This window comes from Rhopalosiphum maidis, chromosome 2 (genome assembly GCF_003676215.2).
Source record: "Rhopalosiphum maidis isolate BTI-1 chromosome 2, ASM367621v3, whole genome shotgun sequence".
NCBI classification, from domain to species: domain Eukaryota; kingdom Metazoa; phylum Arthropoda; class Insecta; order Hemiptera; family Aphididae; genus Rhopalosiphum; species Rhopalosiphum maidis.
The window spans coordinates 74,892,797-74,909,544 of record NC_040878.1 but is presented as its reverse complement, the minus strand read 5'-3'; the positions used below and the strand labels follow the sequence as shown (position 1 = coordinate 74,909,544).

At 30.2% G+C, this 16,748-nt stretch overlaps 1 protein-coding gene across 1 annotated transcript in view; it reads left to right on the top strand.

The window, feature by feature from the left end:
• Positions 1-371: 371 nt before the first annotated feature.
• Positions 372-16,748, top strand: part of LOC113551842 (probable G-protein coupled receptor No18) — a 138,077-nt gene continuing 121,700 nt past the window's right edge. Inside the window, exon 1 of the mRNA XM_026954371.1 lies at positions 372-1,084. The gene's annotated coding sequence lies outside the window, so the exon portion shown is untranslated. The remainder of the gene's footprint in view (positions 1,085-16,748) is intronic.

The following is a 16,748-nucleotide window of genomic DNA, read 5'->3' as shown; positions in this document are numbered from 1 at the left end:
ACGGTCGCTTCTGAGCACGAGGAGAACCCCACCCTTCCCACTCGCCCTCCCCGCGGCTACGGGTGGCGCGAAGCCGGCGCACACTGAGCTTGCGCGGCCGTTAGACAATCGCGCGTGCGCGACCGCGTGAGTGCGAGCGCGTGCGCACTTGCCCGCGTGTGTGTGCGTGTGTTTGTGTGTGTGTTTGGTGTCGCGGTCACGTCCACACAGGAACTCCACACACTCACACAAACTTACACACATAAAAACTTACTCGCACACATGCAAAGCTACGCACGCACACACACGGTCGCGTACTTACACGGACTCTGTGCTTCCCGTGCGGCGCGTATAACGCGTATAGTTATGGTATTAGTTCGCGTTCAGCCGAACAGCCGTGCGGTAGTGTGCGCCTCGCCGTCGTCGCCGCCGCCGTCGCGGTCGTCCAAGTCGAATCGGAAGTCGACTTCCGCATCGGAACACGACGACCGTAATAATATTATTGTGTGCGGATGAAGTTCCAGTCGGTCCATTGTGATATTATACGGATATCGCGATAGCTTGTGCATCACAGATAACGTAGCCGCGGTTTCGTAGCGCCCATTACACAGCGTTTCCGTTCGTCGGACCGCGGCATTCCGGTAATTTTTTTCTTTTTCGAGTGTATCCCCCCGGCTATGTGACGAACCGACGTCATAAGAACCGCATACGCACAACACGACGATAACATACCTGCGAATCGTCTCGCGTTGTACGTCGACAAACTTTAATAATAGCGGTAAAAGTCATTATAATCATACGATGCCGGCCGATCGCCGCCACGGTCGTGGTGTCCGATACTGTCCCGTGGCGACTGTAGACCTGACTGTGGTAATAGCATCGGTATCTATCACCGGAGGAGTCATAGTGATAGTAGGTGGTGGTGGTGGTGGTGGAGGAGGAATAGGAAACGGTGTTCTTTGCTCTGCGACCGAGTTCATTCCGATCGCCGGGTGATTTGCGTGCTTACGCGCACTGACGATTTGACTGATTATAGAGACACACATACACACTAAAATCGTCACTGGTATCGAAAGCAGAGTGTTAATTGCTCAGCATCACAAAGGTTAGTGTATGTTTATAATGTAATTATTATTATTTATGTATTATTATTATTATTATTTTTTTTTTTTTTTGAGTTGGGTAGGCTCCAATAAACGTTTGTGGTTCAGCGAATGCATCCAACGGTCAGCTAAATATTTCTAAGTGTTGTCGAATTGTTTTTTATAAAAAAAAATATATCATAGGTAGGTAGAGATAAACGTAATACCGGGTAAATGTTAACAGCTAAGTAAGGTCGATGATATTTATTCTATATTTACATGATATTTGCAGATAAGTGAAATCGGTTTTACTAGGAAAGTTTATAGGTCGCTTAAGCGTTTATAAATGTTAGTGTATTTATCGAGTAAACAGAACTATAAAACGAACAGTTATAATATTATAGTGCTATACGGTAGAAGATAATTTAATTGACCGATTTACGATTTCGTTGGTGTGTCCTGACACACTATGCACCCCATCCCACCACGCACACTATTTATACCATTGAGTCGAACGCGAAGACTCGTAACATAGTTACGCACTAACTTGCTTCCAAAAATAAAGTAAGAACAACCACTGCTGCAATGATAATAATAACATAATAAAAATATTGTCTAGCGACCATTCCACCTCTTTAGTATTCCAATTAGGCCAAGTGTCATAAATTATGACCGGTGCGCTGTTCTGACAATGTCATCTGATATGGTAACTCAGTCAGGGGTGGCTGGTGGAGGGGTTGACGTTAATTTATTGTTGTCGTAATGAGTCAGACATCAAAATTAGCTAAACATTCCCCCTCCCCTTCCTAAAGTTTATGTCTGCTAAATGTACCACATGAGGCGCCAAACGATTTGTCACAGTGAATTTCACGCAATTTCACACACGACCTTCACCTAAAAAAGCACATGCCAAATGAGGTGTTGAACCAATTTTTCAAACAAAAAAAGCCGTTACTTGATGACTAAATGTTACAGGGTTGATGTACATAATCATCAAAAAACTTTTTGCTCAGGTATAGAATTTAAGTGTTTCATCCAATATATAATTTATTGTATCTAATCCGCGCTTATAAAGAAATCATATAAGTATATAGTATAATAATCGTGTGAATATAATATTTTATTATGTGTACTCGATTTCGGTTTTTATGGTAAATATTTTATATATATATATATAAAGACAAACATAAAAATAACGATTCGGTATTTAGATATTTAATGTTTCGTTGGACTTTTGCCAGGTTCTTAATATATAAAATTAAACCAGTATGCAAAATTCAATTTCTTACCATTTTATATTGTTTGTTGTCGTCTTAGCCAAATAATCAAAATAAATAAAATGTCAGAATCGTTTGCGCAAATGTATTATCAGTGCAGTATCCATCTGTACTTCTAATAAAAATATTATAACCGTCAGCCGAGATTTATTTTATCTGGGTATCGTTCGTAACACGTGTATCTATTTTGATTTTCGAAATAAATATTTATGTTGTATTGATCTATTATTAATCTTTTAAAAAAAAATGTACAATAAATTACTGGGCGTAAGACAGATTGCAAAATTCTAATTAATGTCTAAAAATTAACTTGATGGATAATATTATCGAAAGGGATAAAAATTAAAATATAGCTAATTTATATATATATATATTAAATATTTTACTATTTTAGAGTAAAATTAGTTTATGAATATAGGATATTATATGATATAGATAAACTCAAAGGAAATCATTTTAATTTAAAAAGAAAACTCATATTTTAGTTGATATGCTTATTTTTTTTAAATATACTTTTTATTTACATTTATTACTCTGAGCCATATGTAGGTAATGCATATAATATATAAATATATAGTACTGTATATAATATATTTAACTTGTTTAGCTATAAGATTAATATATTTCATAAAGTTTTCAAATCAATTTAAACAATCATAATTATTAAACTCTTAGGGCCCCCTTTCACGTGTATTAATGATTTTGGTTGTTATTATAAAATCTTGTATGACGTACCGCATAATATAAAATATTATTCTACTAAATCAAAAATGTATTTTATTCCTTATTTTTTAAATATAAAAAAATAAACAAGAAAAATATTTAATCTGCATAATATGAATACGTAAAACGAATTTTAAACGTTATTATGAAGAATATTAAAGTATTGGCCATCTGGCATGCATCGCATTCGTTTAACAAATAAACTAACGAATAAATTAACGTACAAATTAATTTGAAGCCGTTTTCATGTTACAGAATCTAGTGGAAGTTTTTGGGTGCTTTGTAAATTATTCGATATCAGTATAACCTGAATGTTTAAAGTCATCCAAGTATTTCCATTGTTTAGTTAAAACAACATTTTCCAAAGACGATATTTTCCCTAGAATGGACCTGGTTTGTTCGGCTAATACCATACAGTAGTATTGCTTCGTATTGTTTTATCGTATCTAGTACGTGTAAAGTTTGTAGGGAAGAAGTTTAATAATATCAAAAGAATTAGGCAACTACATATGAAAACGAGTATATCATCTACGTCCAACATCGTCGACTGCATGTTCTATGCCAAATAAATTTTACTACGCAGATAAAATACGATAACAACTTAATGTGTATTTAAACACACATAGGTAATAATGTAATGTAATTAATGTTATTATTCAAGACGAAAACAATACATACTGATATAATTGATTAATTAATAACATTTTCGTATAAATAAATTATGATTGTATCTTAGAAATATTCATTAACACACAGAATTAGATGATCACTATATTATCATAAAAAAAAGTATATAATAGCTTCGTAATTATTTGTAACACAATATTCATAAATAATATGTCGATTATAATATTATATTTAGATAAAATGTTTGTAGTTCTATATGGTTAAATCTAACAATACGAGTTTTGTATTGCTTTTTATTATATCGAATTTCGAAAGCCATTCGTGAACTTTTTATGCAACCGATCGTAAAAATAATTATACAAAACTTAGTCAAGACAAATATTATCAGAGATGTGCGTACGAATAATCTACGTGGATATTATTTGAAAATAATAATAATTATTTTAAAATTGTATTCCTTAATTTCAACAAAATTAATATTGAATTTTATATTTAACATAACCTACCAACTAAATAAAATATAGTTATTATGTACTTCAGACTCACGTAATTTTAATCAAATAAACTAATTTTGGGTAATTCTCAAGTTTTGTTTTAAAAGCACGTTACTTCTAAAATATATTCAGAAAATGAATTATCTAATTCAGTATGATGATACACCACGTCATAGAGTTAATTAAATTAATGTATATATAGCTGTATTTGATTTCTGACGACCTAAATGTTGTTATACTTTTTTCCTTGAGGATTATTTTGTATACTTAAAAATTAAGATCATGTTATACTAGTAAATATATTGGGTGTCCCATAAAGTGCGCAACTTTTGAATTTGCTGCCATTTTTTAAATTTTTTGTTTGCAGCCCTATTTTTATCGTTTCTAGTATCTACTATTACTCCGATTCAATTTAAATATTGAATGTAAATATATAAAAATAAATACATTTTGATTGATACATAACTGTGTTATTAATTTTTTTAAAGTTGCGCACTTTATGGGGCATCTTTTATCATGAATTTGTAGCAAAATAAGTCTGAGTAAAATAAACTAAAACAATATGGTTAGTTATATCTTGAGCATTTTAAATAAAATAATATTATTCAACTAACAATAAATGTTGCTTAGTAGACAAAAACAATATTTAAATATTGATTTTTAAATTGTTTAAATGAAGAACATTTCAATGAATTCGTTCATTATTATTTATACTATTGTATTACTATTTATCTATGTGAAATATAATTCGGGAAAAAAACTGAAGACAATTTTTATTCAATCATTTCGTTATACAATACATTTGATTATTATGTTTAGCAATAACAGAAAAATAATGCAAGATAATGCTTATCCAATATCTTTGCAAATAATTCATCATCAATTTAGTGTTACTATGCAGGATAATAATTAAAATTTCATTGTATTTTTGGAATTTCAGAAAGATTGATAAACTTCAATCAAAACCTATTTTAGTATTCCGGGTGGTGCTATAAAACGAGAAACATGATTATAATTTAATATTATTTATGATGGGAACACGAATATTCGTGGAGTGGTGGTAAATAATAATTATGTATATAATGTAATATATATATATATATATTTATGTATTCTATATACATTGACAATACAATCACAAAGATACCGTCTGGTATGATTTGATGGTATAGCAGAAAAAAAATTAGGTACACCACAATAAGAAATAACATATTTTTAGTAATTTTCATTGCAACGCTTGGAAGTTAGCGATATTTGGAAATTTTAGTAAAAAGATATAGGCGTACGTACGTGAATACATTGTATTACGTCTGATATTGAATTTGAATATTTAAAACTTACTAGACTATATTTACTGTACGTTTTTCTTGTATTGATCAATAATTATGATTATAAATAAATCAGAATCTTCATAATCGTTTAATGACTGCGATATGTCCGTTTGAACGAGTATTGAATATGACCATATTTCTTTTCAGTAATTCAAAAAGTCGCGACTGCTGGCGTTTCATCGTTTGCCTGGTATAAGTCATTTTTTTAACAAGAGGTCCCTTTCAGAACACATTGTTGTATATGGTTTATCATTGTCTGTATTTCACCGTAAGTTTGTATTTTCTTCTTTACCAAAAATGTTCCATTTTTTGAGTGTGGTTTCGCATCGTCTGTCACCTGTCCTTGTGCGGTTTCATGCCCTCCACTATCTACCCTCCATTTACAGTACTTTCTTTTATACAAATCTTTTTTTTTTTTTATTTCGTTCAGTGTTTTGTATTTTTTCTTTCCATCTGTTGGTCTCCTCCATTTTCATTTCGTATCGGTCGAATTGTGCAAAAATAAGTTTTTTCTGAATTTAACTCGCGCTCGCTTGCGGTGGGTCGTTTCCAACCGTTAATATTTAAATTTATTAACAATACCAATATCTTTGAATAGTGCATTATATTATTTAGGTTGTAAAATATTATCGGAAATCGATGCCGCAACAATAATACCCAGTATAAATAATGTAGATAGCATACCCAAGTTGTTTTGATGAAAATTCTCGGACACATTATCCTATAGCACATGCGTCAGCGGTACGCGACGGCGTGTCACGCGGAGCACGTTTTATTGCCACCACCGGCCAACAACTGCAACAGTCGCCCGGCTCATATTCTGCAGGGTAATCGAACGACGGACGGTTTTACGGTACAGCTATGATATCGGAACCGACGGCTGTGCATATTTGATTATAACACGGCGTCACGTGTATGCAATATTAATGTCGCCGCGTCGTCGGTACAGTTGAGTGTATCGTTATTGCACACGCTCGCTACACCCCCTCCACGACGTGCTGCACCGTATACTGCTTATTATTATTATAATAATAATAATATCGTTTTCGTCGTCTCGTTTCGCGTCCTCAATAATAATAATATAATACAATATAACAGTACTAACCTCTTTCTCGTTCACGGTTTATATTTTGTTCGCTCGCACGTGTGCCGCGCGCTTGTGTTATAATGATCTACTGAGGACCGTATTATATTATTATTATTATCATCATCATCATCGTAATAATATTACGGCGAGTGCTTCGACAACGACGACGATGAATCCAGAGGATCGGGTTGACCGGACGTCTAGCGCGGGGTAGGAGAGCAGACCGGAATCGAAAGAGTCGGCGACGGGGTGGTATATACACTGCCGTGAGTGGGAGGAAAGAGGAGAGGAAAGGTTGCCGGCCGTATGTGTCGGGAGGGGCCAAAAGTCATTTATACACTGATCCCCTTCGCCTATATGCGTTCGCATTAGTCATGCGCCACTGGCTTTTCGAGTTTTCCTCACACACACACACACACACACACACATACGTCGACTTACAAGCACGAACTTGCTTACACACACACCGACACGCACGTTCCGCCGCTGTGCCGATGCGAGAAAACTTTAGCGACGACGACGTGCCATTGCGTCGCGACGACCCGACCCGACCGCACTTTTACCGACCACTGGGCGTCGTCGACGACGACTACGACAACGATCGCTATGATATAATACTGTGTGTTAAGATATAAAATGATATACTGCGGCCGTTTCTTATATAGAGTCGTGCGGCGGATCGGTCGACGGGGAGGAACTATATATTCTGGACGCCTAGACCCTCATCCCCCGGAACCATATCGTTGTAATTATTGGTATATTACCATAAACGGTAATAATAACGTTTGAGTAACCGTAATAATAATATATAGGCACGAAACAAATATATATTACATTATAATATGGACTCCGCCGACATTCACCTCCGAATACCATTAATTGCTCTATCAAAGAATATATCTTGTTTTCCGACGTTCTCGATGTCTAAACTCCAAACTTCGACCATTTCCGAACGTTAAAGTTTTAGTCACTTGGATGGATGAATATAATATATACTTATATATATATAAAAAAAATACACACACAAAATAACGCTCATCTCGTTAAACTATGAGGTCTTTGGCCGTTGAAACGCACTCGCACGCACGAATATGCTCACATGTATAGTATTGTTATTATCAAACTTTGAACAACTTTATTATTGACGAATAGTCTGCTCTGTACGTTATCGAACTTATTGCTAGAGATTTCTACTAGAAATATGATGCTACGCCCGCTCAACTCGTAATCGAAATAATATAACTTTGTTATTATATTATTATAGCATTATTATTCTCACAATTCTCTGTTCTCCTTCATCGCCACTCTAAACTCTGAACCACAGTATATACAATACATTATTATAAAACACAGTACATTATGTATATACATATTTTAAACACCATGTTATGTCAACAAAATGTTTAGTCGTTAAGACTATAACTGACGACAAACAATATTATATAAACGAAACTATAGTGTAGTACCATCGATGTAGATAGCAACTACATTCAACATTGTCCCCGTGACAACGTGGAGTTTCTCTTGTTCACCATTCACGATTTAGATTTAATTTGAATTTGGAATTTGTTACAATTCAACTAAACATAATAACATGATGATAATTTTCACGAAATCATTTTAATCTGTATGTAAGTACATTTTTGTTATTCACTTTTATAAAACGTTTGTAATTTCACGAATCTTAAATTGTGCGTGAAATATAAATTATTTTTTAACAAATCATTCAAGTTTATTTATTTTTTTTTTTTAAAGAATATGAGTTTAAGCATATTTAAAGATAGTTTATCCACATCATTATTTAATAATATACGTAGGTACTATAGTATTGATAAAATTATATTCATAATGATGTTTTAAAAATAATAAAAATAAATTCGTAATTATAGTTTATTATTATAATGGTGTACTTTGAGTTTTGAAGTTTAAATTATTTCTCAAAATGTTTAATAACTTGTTATTCATATATTATGCGAATTAACATTATAAATTTATAATATTATGTTTGATCAGTGAAGTAGGTATTAAATATTAGTGTACCTATTATATAAAATAGCATTAAACATTTTCTTGTTTTCTGAAACTGTTCAAAGGCAAAATAACTTTACTGAAATGTTTTTGGCAGCCACTAAGAAAATGTACTCTTTATGAGACAAAAATATTTGCTACATACAAGAATTTACGAAAACAAAATATTTTAAAAATAACAATATCATGGACATTTTTTTTAACAAAAATAATACAAAAAATCTCAAACCATTATTTTGTATTATGTAATAAATGTATATTATAAAAAAAATATCATTTATTCAGTTAATAGATAATTTAAAAACAACAATGTACATGTAATATTAAAATTGTTTCTAAGTTAAAATAAAAACTAGTATACGAATTATCATAGTCTGTAAAGATCAAATAGTCAACTTTACTTTTTGTAAAAATATATTCGAAAAAAATTATTTTCATTACATGGATTATAAATGCACATATAGAAATAATGGTTTACAACATTAATTAAATACAGTCATTGGCTAATCTTGTACTATAATATTTCTAGCATTTATTTCATAAATTAGGAACTGTAAAAAATAGATCTAAGATAGGCGTATAGATATTAATTGGTATTTTAAATGTCCTGTTGAAATTTAGTAAGAATATTTACTTAGATGGTAAGTATTTGTAATGTCAATTTTACGTTTTTAGTATTTGAACATAAAAATATTATAAATTTTACTAATAATGATTAACAATGTTTACAACTTGTTGTTATTCGTGAAAATAGTAAATTGTAATGTAAAAATCAAAGCACTTATATTACAAGTCATAATATTATGCTATTTCAGTTCAGAATAGTAATTTTAAAATTTAAATAAAATACATAAAACTATAATTATTAATCAGAAACATAATGTCAATAGTTAAAGTTAATTCAGTCTTATTATTCTACATTTTTTATTTTATTTATATTTGAGGTATAACCATTATATTAGACGCTTACTTAAACGGTATTTAAAAAAAAAAGTTATAAAAATAGTAAAATAAATTTAGCTGAACGGTGACAATACACCTAAACAATTAATCCATATTTTAATGGTTTTAAGACAAATGTAAAGCATTAAGTAGAATATAAATAATATATAATTATAATTCAACAAATTATTAAATATTATTGAAAAATAATAAATTAAAATTAAAACTATGGGTAGATATCTTTTATATTTTACAAGTCACTAAAATCAATGTTTGGCATACACAATACCACTAAAGTGTCAAAAGGTCGTATAGTAGTTTGGTACCCATTTTTTTCCATATAATATCTGAGCATAATAAATATATCAACTTTATAGTGACCTTTTTAAATAAACCATTATTAGTAGGGGTATTCTCATCTGTTATCCACAGATTTGCTCATTAAGTTTGTATAATCCTTAATCATCTTTAGAATTTAAGCCTATTATACGATCGTCTATTACTAGGTAGGTATATACTATTGGATTGGTTTCTGTATTAAATATTAAAGAGGAGAAACTGTATATACATTTTTCAATTTTTTTTTTTTTTGTCAATGACTTTTTATTTTAAACTCTTTATTTATTATACTATATACGTACAAAATACGTATACTACGAATTGTTGACAGTATTTTTAATATACAATATTGACAAGTAGGTAAAACCAATAGAAGTCAAAACAATATAATATGTAGATAAAGTATATAAATACATATAATTTCATAATAAAAGTCAAACCATTATATATTATATTTATTTTTAGTGCATACAACTAACATCATAAATCACAGTATTACAACAGCTATTTATACATAATATTTAATTTAAAAATGTACAATCATGCGAGTGAAAATGAAAGGTGTACATTCGATAACGTTATGACTTATGATAATGGTATGAAAACTTGAAAATTATAATTTTATATTCTATTATTACAGTTATAAACGTTACAAAAGAAGTTTTTAAAATCTAATATTGTAATTTACAATTCATGTTGTAATAAAAAATAAAAAACTATTTTTAAATTAAAAATATTTACTTTGTTTTCAATGGCATTGTTTGTTGCATAATGCACAATAAGAAATTCAAAGCATTTGGTGTTATCCTTCTCTATATCTGTTCGATAAGTAAAGTACATTTTTTAATCATTCACAGTTAACTTTACATGGTATGTATCATCATGTAATACAAAATATAATTAAAATCTTAAAACTATTTTCGTACTGAATAAACTCGAATTTATTTAATTTTTACATGAATTGTAATATTGCAATATTCGATTTTTATTAGTGTTTATTTTTCAAAAATGTACGTACTAAATTATTTTAAACAATTTCAAAAAAGAACTTTCTTTTTTATAATATTTAATATTCTTTCTGAGGTTTTATTAGTAACATTATAATAATAAATATTTTCCATAAAGAACCAGTAGCAATTTGTACATACTTTACTATCGGATGCGTCTGAATATAAAAAAGTAAGGTTAAAACTCTTTCAAATCCTGTGATCCACCTCAGTGTTCAAACTGTCAGTTCTCAGAACACGTGGGATTCAATTGTATGCATGTCTTGATTATGTACATGATATAATACGGTCATTTTGACAGTTTATTTTAAAAAAGTCTTCGTATACCTTTCTAAGTATGTAATGTACTAATTTTATTATTAGACTTCTTGCATTCACTATTTTTTTTAATTTAGAAAATTTGTTTAATGTTTAATTTTAACACTTAATTCAATTAATTAATTGAACAATTCATCAATTATTATTAACTTTTTAATAGTATATTTTACAGTAAAGTTGTTTAGCATAGTGTGTATAAAAAATATATAATACTTATTATATTATTATATAACTTAATATTCTTTATCTAGCAAGAAACATCTTTTGAAAATAATATTATTTTTCATATTTATTTTATTATGTATGAATATCTTTATTGATAGTTTTTTGATTAACTGATTAACATAAATAAGTTAAGAGGGTTATTTAAACCGTAAATTAAAGTTTGATATATACCGAACATTTAAAAAAATCAAATATTTATAATACTTTGATATTTTAACTATATATAATAATAACTTACTTATCAAGATCAAAAAATAAATAAATATATTTATTTATTATTTATTAATTTTTCCATTTAAACATAATATCTTGATCCCATGAACTCACATAAAACAAATTGTTACAAAGAATACAATTATAGATTAAACGATAAAACGATTGCATATAGTAAACCATTTCATTTTCCCCCTTATTTAAAATTTAAAAACTATTAAAGCTATGGTTATCTCGACAATTTTTATTTCTGAATTAAATAATCTATAATTTTTTTTTATATGTATAAGTTATAGTGAAGATATCTAACAATAAGTAAATTAAATATTTACAAAAAATATATACATTACCTCGTATAAAAATATCAAGACAATAGACTTGTGTTGTTATGATAACCAGTTTTGGGACGTTAAGTGCATCTCAAATATAGCATCTTATGTTGCTAAATTTATATTTTTAACAAAATAACTCTATGGTTCCTCGAAATAAATATTTCCGTTATACTACGATCAGACATTTTTAAACAATATCGATATTAATAGTATTTAAAATTAAGTATAATTTTTAGTTAGAGAAATATTATGATGAATATTTTTCATTTGTTCTGTATTTAATTGCGAGTACAAATTATATTAATTTAAATAAAAGTTATTACTACTTTAAATTCAATAAATTAATATAGTATGTTAAAGATAAAATATCTATTTTTATAAAATAGGTACTTCAAACACTTTTTGGCTGGTACAAAAAATTAATGTTTGAAATTTTGTGTGTAGTGACAATAATAAGAATGATTTGAACAAACATTTAAAAATCTTTACACATTATTATATCTTTAGTGATTAAGTAAACTCAACACCATCTGTGTATGGCTACCATTATCATTTGTTATACTTGACCTATTTTCATTTTATGAACAGATAAAAAAAAAATTATGTATGTAATTATTATTTTACGTAGAAATATTTTTGGAAGTATTTGGTTCTCGATATCAACTCGTATTTTTTTTTTTTTTTTTTTTAAACAAAATAAAACTATGTGTGTTCAAACCTTACACAAATTCCTCGATGTCGTAAAACACGGTGATAATTGTACATTATTTTATTATTTGATAGTAGAACAATATTGTATTCCAGATAACCGTTTGTATACACACGAACAGATAGATAACAATAAATTATAATTAAATCTACTATATTCGCATTGTGATGTTACGGTATACAGCGATGACAGCAACGAAATTCGATAGTTGAAAAATGCTTTGGCGATTACGGACGATATTGATGCAATATTTATACACGCATTTGGTTTCGTGTAAAAGCGAGTCGACATGCACTAATAATAATAATTTTAATATACGTATTAGTAGTAAAAAAACATTACATGGCAGTTATGACGACTTCGCACCGTTGCTTTAGTGGTATAATATATATGTATTATGTGCATTTCTACAGCCATCCCTAACACAACCAACCCGACGTATTCTAAACATATTTGAACAGTATTAGTATATAACAATATAATGATACACACACACACACATATATATATACACGTGTGTAATGCACCTTACTCTGTCCCGAATATACGATATTAATAATAATAATAACGATAGCGATAATAATAATAAAACGGCACGCGGTATTATACTATATAGGAAGAAATCGACACCCATAATACTTTACGACGACGGTTGGGCGTTAAAGATTTCCTACGCCACCGCCACCAATAATAATTATCGGCATTTAGTTGCGGAGTTTGCCGCCACCGTAATTATAATCATTCAATAAACCACCGAGCAAATATTTCCCGACCCGAACGCCTCGTCGACCCGTCGACTCTGTTCGCGCCGCGTCATTCAGCATCCATCCAGAACGATTGAAATTCTTGTGGTCCGGCCGGTTCAGAGTAATTCCCGTCGCATAGACTGCAGTTAACTGAGTTCCGAGAACCGACGGTGGCAATACCGTAGTATTATTCACAGAGTTTACGTTCAATTCCGCACGATACTCGTCGCAGAAATCGCAATCACGCTCGTGCCCAAGGCCGGTCAAACGAGTCGATGTGAGGGCGATATAAGGACAGAGAGGAGCCAAATATTAGCATCCATTATTATTATTATTATTAAAGTGATTAACGTCTCAAAAATATTAGATAAATAATCTTTTGTCGACGATTTCACGGACTACGGTATTTCGAATACTGTTGAACCGTAGTTGAAATGCAAAATGGCATTGGTACTTACGCATTACGAAACTACCTTCTTAGTACGAAAATTAACTGGATTTAACCAGTCGTGGCAAATATTCTGTATTTGACTGAACTATTAGTTTCTTTTTTTAATATTTGTATGCATAAGTATACACATATGTGAATTATCACAAAATTATATATATATATGTAAAAATAAAAATACTTTAATATTTCTTCTTGGAAGGGAATAAATGACTGTGTCTCTCAAAATCGAATCAGATGGAATAACAGATTTTTCAACAATGAGAACAAAGTTGGTAATCCAACATTATTGAGGAAGAACCATTGAAGTGTTAAATACAAAAATAAGATTGAACATTTCCCTTGAGCGTGTATTATATAATATGCAATAGGTAAATACCACATAATATACTTTATATTATGTACAATTACCAACTTAATTGAAAAGAAGTATTGTCTGCAGTTAGGTCTTTATAAATATATCACATAATATTACTAATATCATATCAATAGAAAACTGATGGTAAGGCAATGTGCCTTTAAATACCTATACTATAAGTATTACACATTTCAGCTATACAGTTGGTTCGTGAAACTCGTGGATACAAATTCACAATATATAAATGTAATAATAGTATGGTAGTATTAAAATAGTTAGGGTATATTATGTTTTGATACATCGGTTTAAAATATAGTCTGAATAGACAATTCGATTGTAACCGGCAGCTGCAGTAACTGAACTATAACGATCGCTCATCAGACGATAATATTGTGTGTGTGTGTGTGAAAAATGAGAAAAATCATACATTTTTAGGAAATACAATTATCTGACTACTGCCAGAAGTGGTTTTCCAGCGTATAAAGATTTTCAGAATTCATCGGTATCGAAGATGCTGGGACTGTCTCCGGCACAGTTGTCGTCACGATAATTCCGTTACCATTTGACTAATTTTTTTTCATTGAGCACTGCACTACGTCATCAGAATTCGAAACTTGTAAATCTTGATGTTTCGAAATCATTTCGCCGACTCGCAAGGTATTTCATTAAAACGATATACAGTCACAAACGGTGGTCGATTTCTAAAGTCAGTGTTACATTAGTATACCTTGCTAATAGTGTGCCGCTAAATGGGTCAGTGGCCGTCGTTAGGAATGAAAACGATCGAATGTTACTTTTTCCAGAGGGGCGGTATCGCTTTAAAATGAGCTTACGCGCACACACACACACACACACACACACACACACACACACACATATGCACTCGCATAACAATATACTATCCGATACTGTGTTTACGTATACGTAACGGTCGTTGTACACCTATACCTGCGTGTTATATTCAAAACGAAATCAACAAAACCATTTGAAAACAAATGCGTATTTCGTTAGACCAAATTATCCCGAAACACCGATTAAAATTTAGTATCTCGGGCCGCGGGCCGGGTTGTAGTAATAGGTTTATAATTTATTATTATAGTAGTCAATTACCGTAAAAATCACCTTACACTAAAATCAATACCGTACGTGTACGGTTTGTTGTTGTTGAACTAAAAAAAAAAATAAAAAAAGTAAAAATGATTTTGATTAAATTCGTTTATAGCTTTGTAACATATACCAACCGTATAATATACGTTATTATGTCTCTTTGGTGGAATGTAGGTATATAATATGTTGTTGTCGTAACGGAGTAAAAAAAAAAAAAGGAAAAAAAACTTACCCCGACAATATCGATAGAATGTTATATTCGGCTGTTACAATAATAATAATAATAATAATATATACATCGGTATATAACCAATACGATAACGTTTATTGCATACGCTATGTTTTGTTTTATTTTCAATTTTTGTGGTGAAATTTCGAATTTTGTTTCTCTTTAGTTTCGTTTTCACTAAATGTGTCTATCACTTCTATTTTTTTTTTTTTTTGAGACTCCGTCATCATAATATTATGTTGGCAAAATGTTTTTTTTTATTTCAGTGTAACATAAGCTACCAAATAAAAATGAATGTTCATTCCGTTCCCGAAGTTTAACGAAAAATTGTATGAATTACATCAAATGGACATCACATTTTTTGCTAATAAAAGTTAGAATATAATATAAATTCAGACGAAAGACTTAAATAAGTAAAATATAAAAGTATTGTTTTTATTATTTTTGTTTTTTTTTTTTTGCATTTAAACAATTTAATCTTATTTACGAATATTATACAGACTAATGTAGTAATGTAATAATATAATACTTGAAAATTATTTTAACTGATAGGTAAATTCAGATTAAGATGATAGCGTACCTACACGTGTCATACAAATAACAAGCAGCAAACGCTATAAGCTTTATTTCCTCTTGTTATTGTAGGTAGCAGTTTACGTTTAAGTAACCGTGAATGGGTACGCAATATCTTGCGGTATATAAAATTAAATAATTATAATAATAATTATTAAATAATAATTAAATAATTCTAAGTGTTTTTTTTTTAAATTCAAAATATTGTTAATTCCAAGTTGTATAATTCTGTTATGGACTGGCACAAAGGCGCTCGCTCTAACTCGGGTAAATCACGTCTGCAAAATACCTATCTCGGATTCTCCTACAAAGGACCTTTCCCTAATATTTTTGTCCATATCCTTTCTGGTCAAGTAATGCGTACCCTTGTGTTCCCATGGTTCATGCATACGTGCGATGATCATATTATCTTATGGCTTTCCGATGACGTACATCCCATACTAAAATTATTTAGAATATAATTATGCATTTATCTGGTTAAAACTATTACGTGTTTCTTGAACCTCACGCATTGCGTTACTCTTAAACAAAAGTATTTCATAATATTAAAATTATGCTGATGAAGAAATATTAG